General features: G+C 49.1%; 1 long non-coding RNA gene across 1 annotated transcript; it reads right to left on the bottom strand.

Moving 5' to 3' along the window:
* Positions 1–5,329: 5,329 nt before the first annotated feature.
* LOC148004910 (uncharacterized) lies at positions 5,330–10,246 on the bottom strand. The gene is made up of 3 exons (XR_015625839.1): positions 10,059–10,246; positions 8,868–9,513; positions 5,330–5,638 (listed from the first exon to the last, which is right to left on the bottom strand). It is a non-coding gene; the product is annotated as an uncharacterized LOC148004910 (long non-coding RNA).
* Between the last annotated feature and the right edge of the window lie 690 nt (positions 10,247–10,936).

The following is a 10,936-nucleotide window of genomic DNA, read 5'->3' as shown; positions in this document are numbered from 1 at the left end:
CGAGATCCTTGCTCCTCACTTGGCCACTAGAACATGGGCAAATGCATAGCCCTGGAATCGGTAGAAATGTCTCTTATAGGACGGATGGGAGACAGGCAAGGGCGGAGTGCACTCTTCCTACTAAGGTTCCTGTTGACAACCTTCCTGGGGCCGCTCTGCCCCAAATTCTCAGTCACTGGTCTCTGCTTCCCTTTGGTGGCATTTACACTGTCTGCAGTTACTTATGTGGTCATTCCCGTACTTGTTTATTGTCTGTCTTTCTAAAGCGTAAGTTCCAAGATGGTTGTCGCTTTTCCCATCTGATGATCACACATATAGTCTGAGATCTGACTGGGGAGCAAGATAAGAGTGAAGCTAAAACAAAACAAAAATACCTCAGCACCAAGGAAAAGATCTGGGCCCAGAAAGACGCTAAGCAGTTAACCCCTGGCGCTCTCGCAGAGGATGGCTAATCTTCACTGTCAACCTGACAAATTTAGAATCACCATGTGTGCTGGCTAATTTTATGTCAACTTGACACAAGCTATAGTCATCTGAGAGGAGGGATCCTCAGTTAAGATAATGTCTCCATAAGATCGGGCTGTAGGGGGTTGGGGATTTGGCTCAGTGGCAGAGCGCTTGCCTAGGAAGCGCAAGGCCCTGGGTTTGGTCCCCAGCTCCGAAAAAAAAAAAAAAAAAAAAAAAAAAACCAAAAAAAAAAAAAAAAAAAAAAAAAAAGATCGGGCTGTAGGCAGACAAGCCTAAAGGATGTTTTCTTATTAGTGATTAGTGGGGGAGGGCACGGCCCATTATGGGTAGTACCATAATGGAGGTCCCGGGTTCTATAAGAAAGTAGGCTGAGCAAACCTTAAAAAGCAAGCCAGTAAGCAGCACCCTTCCACGGCTTCCGTTCCTGCCTCCAGGCTCCTGCCTGCTCAAGTTCCTGCCCTCTCTGCTTCTGAAGAGTCGTTATATGGAACAGTGAGTGAAACAAACCTTTTCTCCCCCAAGTTGCTTTTGGTCGCAGTGTTTCATCTCAGCAATAGTGACACCAACTAAGACACCACAGAAGCACGCCTCTGGGTATCCCTGTGAGAGTGTGTCCAGAGAGGTTTAGCTGTGAAAGTTGCTGAATGTGAACAGCAACGTCGCATTGACTGGAACCTTATGCTGAATAAAAAAGAGGTCAGTGGCTACCGGCATTTATTTCTTTCAGGTTCCTGACTGCAAACGTGATGTGAACAGCTGCTTCACTCTCCTGCTGCCCAGCCTCTCCTGCCATGGTAGACTGTGTCCCCTCAAACTATGGCAGACATAAACCCTTCCTCCCTTAACTTGCCCCTTTTCAGGCCTTTCACCTTCAAAGTGAGAAAAATAAGCAGTGCCTTGCGGTAGGCATGACATCCAGCAAAGTGCCTGGCTCTGAAGGTAAGAGTGCACTTAGAACACCATGCTCAGTAGGGCATGGTGGTGCACGTCTTTAACCCCAGCACTCAGGAGGCACAGGCAGATCTCTGAGTTCAAGGCCAACCTGGTCCTACAAATCGAATTCTAGGAAAGCCAGGGCCACATAGAGAAATCCTGTCTCAAAAAATCAAAAACACAAACCAACAGAAGCCACAATTGATCTGTGGCTCTCAGGCAGGTCCCTCCATCTCACAGAACCTCAGCCTCAGACGTGTCCTCTGCAAGATGGGAATGAGGAGGGGTACGATGGGCTAACTCCTGGGTGTGTTCATAGGATATGCACTCCTAGGTAGAATGATAGCCAGGGGATCTGTACATGCACAACCAGGGCTCTGCCCCATGAACTAGAAGACAAAGCCACTTGGGAGGAGAGGTTGCAGGTTAGAGAAAGGTTCTGGGAGAGGAAGGAGGCCACTGATGGTGTAGAGGCAGCAGCTGACTCTGGCTGGGTATCATGTGTGGGGGCTGTCTCCCATGGGTGCATGAAGGTTGGCAAGAGGGTGGAGGAGACAGGTGCTGTGAAATCCCTGCCTCGGCCTGAGGAGCACGACAGGAAGCACAAGGGCCAAGCAGTTGGGGGCACTGGCAAGAGAAGGCTGACACGATGCCCTGGTTGGGAGGCCTGGAGGTGGTGAGCCGTAGGAGCCAACGCCATGGGAAAATCCAAGGAGCTGGGATCAGGATGAGGTCAAGGGACTGGCCAGCTGGAGGCGTGAGAGGCCTGGCAGGCTCGGAAGCTGTGGTCAGGGAGTGGGATCGTGGAGCGCAGTTGGAAATGTCTGGTGATGACAGGGCAGCGGGCAGCGGGCAGCGGGCAGTGGGCAGCCACAGTGCAGTGGAGGTGAAGGTCAGCCAGGGAGGTGTGAGAAGGGTGCACAGATCTGTAGCCCCCTCTGCAGGCCTTAGGGCTTCTCACCCTCCCTCTGTCCTTTGATGTCCTGCTGTCTTTCTGATGAGTGAACCATGTTTCTCACGGCCAGATTTTTCTCAAACACAATTTATTTTCTTTATCCTGGGCCCGTCCCTTTCTAACCTCCCCATTCATGACCTTCCCAATTCCCAATTTTTTTTTTTGGTTCTTTTTTTCGGAGCTGGGGACCGAACCCAGGGCCTTGCGCTTCCTAGGCAAGCGCTCTACCACTGAGCTAAATCCCCAGCCCCCCAATTCCCAATTTTTATGTCACCCACTTCCTCCTCTTCTTTGCTGGACTTGTTCTCATCATCTTGTCTATCATGAATCCTAGTGAACTATTTTGTCCATAACATTGTTTCCTTCTTCTTCCCACCCGCCCCCAGTGGCTACACACAATGGGCAAATGTTCACCACTGGGCTGGCTCCAGCCTATGTCCATGCCATTCCTAAACATTCGAAGGGGAAATCTGCCTCCGGGAACTGACATCACACACCTAACCAGAGAAGTAAGAAACAATTAATTGACAGAGGTCGCCCAAACAGGCTGGCAGGAGCCCTGAGAGCAGACAGAAACACACAGTTCTGCAGTCACACACAGATGGTTTCTAGCCTGACTCTGCCAATCATAGCGGGTGGGGTGGGGTGGGGAACTTGGGCAAATCACATCTCTTAGCATCAATTCAGCAGAGAAAATAGTCCCTGATGGGTCATTAATACTGGTTGAAATTAGCCATTGCCATGCCTTGGTCTTCTTTATCTGCAAGGGATGTGCCATGTCTGCCAGCACATGGTTGAGGTCTGGGTCAGTACCAAACTCCTACTCCACACTATCCTTCCGTGTGTGTGTGTGTGTGTGTGTGTGTGTGTGTGTGTGTGTGTGTCTACATAGATGATACACTTGTACTTTTGATAGGGCTTATTATAAACTAATACAGTGAGAAATTACCAATAATAAAAGATCAGAAAGTCAAGTATGATGGCATGTGCCTGTAATCTCAGTACTCAGGATGCAGAGGCAGGAGGATTACCACAGTGTGAGGCCAGCATGTCTCTATAGTGAGTTCCACAATAACCAGAACTACATAGCAAGGCCCTGCTTTGGCAAAAAAAAAAGTAGAACAAATAAAATATCAGCTATAATAAAATTATATAACTATGGAGTGTCTCACAAAATATCTTACTATACTATATCAATCTATATGTTGCTATGCTGTGAAATGATACAATACCTACATCATGAGACAGTGATGAATGACTTAGGCATTGACATGGTACTGGACCACATGTACAGGCTACTCTAACAGGCAAGCTGCTAGGATAACAGAGAAGCCTGCAGAGGAACTAAGGGGAGGGTAGCACATATAGCGTGGATACTTTGTATACCATACAGCATGGATACACTGTATACCAGGAAGATTTACTTAGCAGGCTGCCCAGAGTTAAGTGATAACACTTCATCATGCTATTTGACATATCATGCAATTTAAAACTCCATTATTGTTTATTTCTGGAATTCTCCACTTCATATTTTCAGGCTATAGGTTCACTTTGGGCAACTGAAACCTCAGAAAGCAATGCAGCATCAATGATGGCTCTGCTCTAATCAAATAGGTACCCATGGAGCCTCCCCCACAATGTGACAGGTAATGGAGGAGACAGGATCCAAACCAGTCTTGAGTTGTTTCTGGGACTCAGTCAAGTGTTACTGACATCTGCTTTGCCTGCCACAGGGCTGTTGGGAGAAGAAATAAACTTCTTCAGGTGTGTCATGGATGAGGAGACTTTCACTTGGGGTAAGTGAATACACTCCATCTCTTTCTCTTCCCTACAATTTCCGTGCTAACCAGTGTGATTTCCTCTCTTTGTCTCCTCCCTCCTCCCCTATCCTTCCTCACCCCTCTTTCCTCTATCCCTTCTTCCTCCTCTCCCTCTTCTTCCTCCTCTCCCTCTTCTTTCTCCCCTTCCTCCTCCTCCTCTTCCTCTTCCTCCTCTTCCTCTTCCTCCTCTTCCTCCTCTTCCTCTTCCTCCTTTTCCTCTTCCTCCTCTTCCTCCTCCTACTCTTCCTCTCCCTCCTCTTCCTCTCCCTTCTCCTCTTCCTCTTCCTCCTCTTCCTCCTTCTCATCTTCTCCTTCTTCAGCCCATCCAAGTGGCTGACTGAGCAGGGCTGCACCATCAAGCCCCTGCATCTTTGCCTGGAGCACTGCCCAAACCTGTGTCCCAGGCACATCCTGTAAACCTGGCAGGCGCTGTCTGCCTCTAAGAGGTACAGGCGGGCAGTGGTCAGTGTCCCCCTCAGTGGGAGGGGGAAGGAGCAGTCCCAGAAAGTGTCGACCATGAGGCCAGTGCTTCATATGTTAGCTATTATCATCACCACAGGTTTCCCCACCCGGCCCCCACCACGGCATGGTCATCTCTGTCCTCTGCCCCCTCAAGAGAGTGGCATGACTCAGTGGCCTTGTCTAGACTCCCTGGAGGAAGATAAACGCCCGGCCCAGAATGACTACCCCCATCTTCAGGTGCTTTCCAACTTGGTTTTCCGTTGTTTTCATGCTCACACTCACAGCCAACACCACAAAGACAGCACCCCAGATAAACAATGTTAAGTAATTGATGGGTTGCCCCTCCCCATTCTCCCTCGAGACTTCTGGGAGAGATGTTTGTACATGACCTGGGATGAGAGGAAGCAGGCTGCATGGGGAGGGGATTGGAATCCCCAGCTACTCCCCTAGAGCCGGGAGGCCTTCGCTCCACACTGGCGTCTCTCGTCTCTGCCTCCAAGCAACAGTACACACCTTGCCCTGCACCAGAGTGCCCCGTGTCCTTCCTCGAGCCCTGCCAATGCCTGTACCACAATGTAAATCAACACTGCCCCCAGTCTCTCCAGGCAGCTCCTACAAGCAGCCTGACTTTATCTTGGGCATATAGCATCTTGTCCCTTTTATGATTACAGCCACTATAGTTTTGAATATGTTCTTATCTCTGCCATCTGTTTACTTTGTTCTGTTCAGTGACATTTAGCCAAAACATTTTGCACTCTGTTGTCTTCAGGGAATATAGAGGTTGCAGAGATTCAGGGTGACAACCTAGAAGGCAGGGCAGACCAAGGCAGGCAGGCAGAGGTGGCTGGCAGGCACCATGCCTGGAGATCAGGAGCTGAGACACTCCTTTCTGCGGCAGGGACACAAGGAGGCCACAAGAGCCCAGAGCAGCAGCAGGCTTTATCTTCTTTCTCAGGAGCTTGGAGTGGGTCCTTTCTAAGCAGTGCTAGGTGTTTTCGACCTAGGAGGAAGCATCACAGTAGAGTGAACACAGGGAAAGGGGCCCCCAAAGAGGGAAACGCCTGCTGGGGAGACCCTGCTGGGAAGACGGAAACATGACTGTCTACAAAGGAGAATTCTGAAATGTGTTGGAGGCAGAGCAAGATAAACTACCAGTCTGAAGAAAGCTACACACTGCCCCGGGCGCAACAAGCAGCCATTGGCGGCTACAGAGTGCCACCTGGTGGTCACCAGGGGAAATGCGTTGTGTGGGTCTGGTTCAGATGGACAGTCCTCTACTGCAGAGGTCTCTCTGGGTCCACATCAAGTCCCAGACACTGGTTGGAAGTCTCTAGTGTCTATTAAGAAGCGGAGAGAGAGTTCTATCCCGGAATTTTCTGCGATTTTCCCCCTCTGCCAGTCCCCAGACCACCACCACCACCACCACACACCCCTTCCTCTGCTCCTAGTGGAGATTAATCGCCATCCGAAAGCCCAGCTCTTAGCTCCGGATTTTGCTAACAGGAGTGCTCACAGAGAAAGGATTCTAGTTTGAGCTAACCACAAAAGTCTGGACTAGAAGCTAGCCCCAGCTGCCCTTTTAGGAATGTCTCCCTACTCTTTCTCAAAGATACCTTCTCTTCCGTGCTGCCCCGTTTATTTTTGCTCGGACTTCTGTTTTCCATGCAACGCCTAAGAACGGCTTTCCCATTCTTTTGCAAACACAGCTAGGTGTCCCCGCCTCATCATTCGTTAGGGTGGAATTTCCTAGCCCAGGCCAAAGTTACTCCTTGGCTGGACTACACTTGGCAATGTCTGAAGACATTCTGGGCTGTCACCCCTGGAGGAGGGAAGCCGCTACTGACCCCTAGTGAGAAGAAACTGGCGGTGCACAGGATGGCGTTCTTTGCGCTCAGTGTCAAGGCCCAGGGAGAATCCTAGCTGTCTTAGGAACCAGGAACCTTCTAGAAATCTGCTTCATTCTTCTGTTATATGACCATGGTGCCATATCTGCCTCCCTACAACTCTGACTGCATTTTTGACTCAGCATCCTCCTGGCTATCCTGGGTTTCTTATGGTCAATCCATCCTCCCTCAGTGTTTCTGAGCAAAGAACTTGGGTACAATTAAAAGACACGCATTGCTCCGCAAAACCAGTATTATCCTCTACACGTACACGTTTGTATCGAGTGGATTTGGTTTTAAATGATGATTATTGTATAACGTTCCCCCCCACACACCAGCTATCCCTTCTAACAAAGAAACGGTAAAGGCTTGCTAAAGCCCCGAGTAGCAGGCAGAACAAAGAGAAAAAGACTCTTGTCAAGTCAAATATGAAAGGCCTAGCGCCCCTAATTATATCTTGGAAGGGAAGCTTTGTCCCAGTGACACTCGGGCTGGCTTCGGGCCAGCTCAGGTTTCCCCCTTGAAGATATTTAGGAAGTTTCGTGATATGGAGACATTGTTGAAAAACCAACTGCTTTAACTTCTGCTGAGCAGTCAGCTACAGAGATCAAACCGGCTCCTGCCACTTAGGCGGCTTAGAGTACCGCTGGTTATCTCGGGCAAAACGCATAAGGAGCTTGCAATTTTAACCCAGGCTTCTCAGAGAAATCAGGCCGCTCTGCCTGCTTTCCACCGGCTTTCTGTGTGTGATGTTCACAAAGGATCTCCAAGGAAGCTTGCTTGAGAGGTGCGGACTGATTCACGACACTTGTCATTCTGCAGTCACATTATTAAAGGAGCGAAAAATATTCTTTTTCCTTTTGTTTAAAAGAAAGTGTCTGCCACGAGGCCAGTGCAGCTCCCTCCCTCCCTCTTTCCCCCATTCCCTCCCTCCCTTTCGTCCTCTCCTTCATCCTCCCCTTCTCTCCCTCTTTTTCTGGGGACCAAACTCAGACCGAGCCTTGCACCATATACTCTGCCACCAAGCTATACCCCCACCCCTAATTCAGTTCCTTAAACACAAAATTCCAAAGTAACTCACAGGTTACTCTTGTCCCATTGTAGTTTCGAGACTTTAGTGTTTTAAATTTGTTTTGTTTTGTAAGACAGGGTCTTACACAACCCAGGAGGGCCTTGAGCTCCCTTTGCAGTAGAGAACAGCCTTGACCTCCTCACTCTTCTATTTCTACCTTTCAAGCGCAGGATAACAGCGTGCAGTATCACACCTTGGTTTCTACTGTGATGGGATGGGGCCCAGAGTCCCCTGCCGGCAGTAAACAAGCTACGTCCACAGCCCAAGTATTTGAAGATTTCAAACATTAAAAGTTAATGGAAGTCATCTGACTGTCACGCTACACCCCAACCCCTGTGTCTCATTCATCTGCTAAGGAAACGTTTGTTTGTGGGGTCAGGACGCGGAGTCGACAACGGCCTGTTTCTCTGTGAAGTGTTCATTCCTGGGAAAGGGGTGTCTGGAGAATAGATTATAAATCACATTTCTAGTGAGACTGACAAAGCACAAGAACCCTTGCCTTAGGGAACCTGTTCAATTTGTCAGTTAGAATTCAGCCCCGCTGAAACGGAACGAGCCCATTCTTGTCATGGGAGGCCTGGTTCCTGAGGAAAGAGCCTTCTCGGCAGCCATCAGGGCAGACACTGGGCAGCACACGGACACCTCGAAATGGCCCCTGTCACTTTATCCAGTGGCTTTCTCAGGCCTGATGTGGACAAGCTGGGGGCCTGTGGACATGCGGGGCTCCCATTGCTGCTCAGGTTCACGACCAGGCATCTGTTTCTTCAGGGAAACAGGATTTTAGAATCGCTGCCCATGAGACAGAGAAGGAGCAGGGGCCAAGCTCAACTTCTGCCCTCCGCAACCCAGAGCCATGCACTGTGTAGAGTCCAGCTGGACAGGCTGTCTACTCGGGCAGGAGTGAGTGGGTTTTCATTTCGCACCCTATGACTTGATGATTCTGAAATGTCTAAGGTTCTGAGGAAGTACCTGGCGCAGTTTGCTGAAGGGCTGAAGAGACAGCAGCTTGAAAGGAGACTATAAGTCTTAATAATGACATAATTTGGTCCTAGACCCCAAAGAGCTGTGTTTCCCTCCTTGCCGAGTCATATGATCTCTACCCTAAGCCAAGAGGGAGCCCAGCCCTCTAGCCCTGTCCTTGTTAGGGCCCGGTGACTACTGGGCTAGGTAGCTACTGTGAAATGATAGCCCTGACCCTTGACCAATGCTCTGGCTTTCATCCGCAGGCCACAGCATCAGAAACCTTCACACCAACTATGCTGTTGAAAACCCACCTCTGGGTCCCACCCTGGGACTTTCCAGTTGTAGCCTCCTAGAGGAGATGAGGCTAGCTTCTGTATCCAGGCTGTTTTCTCCCATGACCCGAGGCAAGCAGTAGGAGGAGGGACTTCCTGAGGGTGTCTCCCTCTCCAATGGCACCTTCCTTCCAGCAAGTAAGGAACGAACTCTGTCACCCCACACAGGTTTCCTTCTTTCACTGATGGCTATGTGCTGGGCAAGCATCATCCCGGCAACCCCCCATCTCAGCAAGCTCACCCTGAGAGGAAACACAGTGGTTTCCATAACTTGTCCTGCTTGACAGACTGAGGGGAACACTGGGTGAAGCCCAGAATCCTTCCTCATGTGAGTTTCTATGGAGGCCCAGAAGTCATGCATCTGGAAGGGGGAACCACAAACGTATGGGTGAGTTGCCAACAGTCTCGCTGGCTTCTGTCACTTGCTGTTGTGACAGTAGCTGTGCATGTGATGCTTTCAAGCAGCTGGTCAGGTGGGCGATAGGACCATGTGCAGAGGAGGGAGCAGGGCGCGGTGAGGTGAAGCAACTGGTTCAGGCCATACAGCAAGGCAGGCAGAACTTCAGGTAGTTTTGTGGATGTGGTGTTTTGATGATCCCTCTCTGCTACTCCAAACTGCTCCTCACTGGAGGAAAATGAAGGTGCTGTGATCATGGGTATGTTTTGGGTTTTGTGGAAGAAGGCGGTCGTGAGAAATGGGGCATGTGAGGAGAAAAGGACAACTCCTTGTAGCCTCCTGGTCCGGAATAATAGAAAGCTGGATACTTCTGGCTGTCACAACAGTTGCCTCCTGGGGAAGGGCCAGCCTCGTCCCACACTGTGTTTGGGGCATGCAGAGAGGGGCTTACAGCCATCCCTGCACCCTAATAGCACCTCAAGCTGGTACCTCTCACCAGCTCCCCATAGGCCTCCTACGCTGTTGCCCTGAATCTAACCATGGGAAAAAGACTCCTTCGCAACAGACGTGCTCGTGGGCTAGCCCGTGTGGCCTGCCTCCTATTCAAGCCTGTTTGTCGAATGTGAAGGAGCTTTATGTTTAAGTCAAACTGTCCCTAATGCATTTTCTATCCTCTACAAAAAAACACAGCCATCAATTTAAAAAATGAAAAAAAAAAAAAAAAAAAAGCAAGCAAGAAAAGCCGTGAAGCACACTTCTCTGGCCTGACTTACCATTTTCTTTGATCCATTAAAGATCCAAAAGCAAGCCCTTGGTCGTCTCTGGAGTATGAGGCAAAGAGGGAATAATTATCTATAAAGTGGTCTTCCAAGTGTTTATTTTGCGATGAAAGAAAACTTTTGAGAGCTTGGAAGAGAGACAGAATATGCAAGTCTCTCCAGACGCCATCAGTAATAATATTAATGAATTAATGATTTACCCGAGTCTTATATGTCTATTTGCTTTGCTGCTCATAAGCATACATCGTTTCCATAGTAACCTTGACATCAGACCAAACTCCGTCGCTCTGGGAACCAAAGGGCAGCTCTCAAGGAAAAGCATACAGTCTCGCTTGCTCTTTTCAGTGTTTGCCAATGGGAAAATGATAAATTGATATGTTCTGAAGGAGCCGTTTGTCTTTTCTCCCTTCCTTCCCATTACCACCGAGGCGTGACATTTGAAACGCCTACTGTATCAACATCTAATTCCTTCGCCTTCCTTCTCAATGCGCCTTTAGTCTTAGCCAAACACCACCATTCTCGCCGATGCTTTTCATTTACTTGTGTGTGTGTGTGTGTGTGTGCGCGCGCGCGCGTGCGCGCGCGTGCACACCATCAACTTCTTACCAACAAATAAAAATGTTGGTTTATTTCCTATCTGCTTTAAAAACTTTAGTAATCCCATTGCTCATGGACAGGGCTGTGCTACAGACTTCACAAAAGCTCCCAGACTGCTGTTCATGGGGATGGAAACCTCTGGAAATACTGAGTCTTAGAAGGTCTCATATTCACAATAGCTTAAGTGTCAGTGAGTTTAACTTTTCCTCACTTCGAATACTTGGAAAAGAACCTGGCCAGACAGATACATATAGATATTTAAGAAAAGAATAAAT

This window comes from Rattus norvegicus, chromosome 7, assembly GCF_021556685.1.
Source record: "Rattus norvegicus strain SHRSP/BbbUtx chromosome 7, alternate assembly SHRSP_T2T, whole genome shotgun sequence".
Taxonomy (NCBI): domain Eukaryota; kingdom Metazoa; phylum Chordata; class Mammalia; order Rodentia; family Muridae; genus Rattus; species Rattus norvegicus.
The sequence above is the reverse complement of the archived record's forward strand: the minus strand, read 5'-3'. Positions and strand labels throughout refer to the sequence as shown.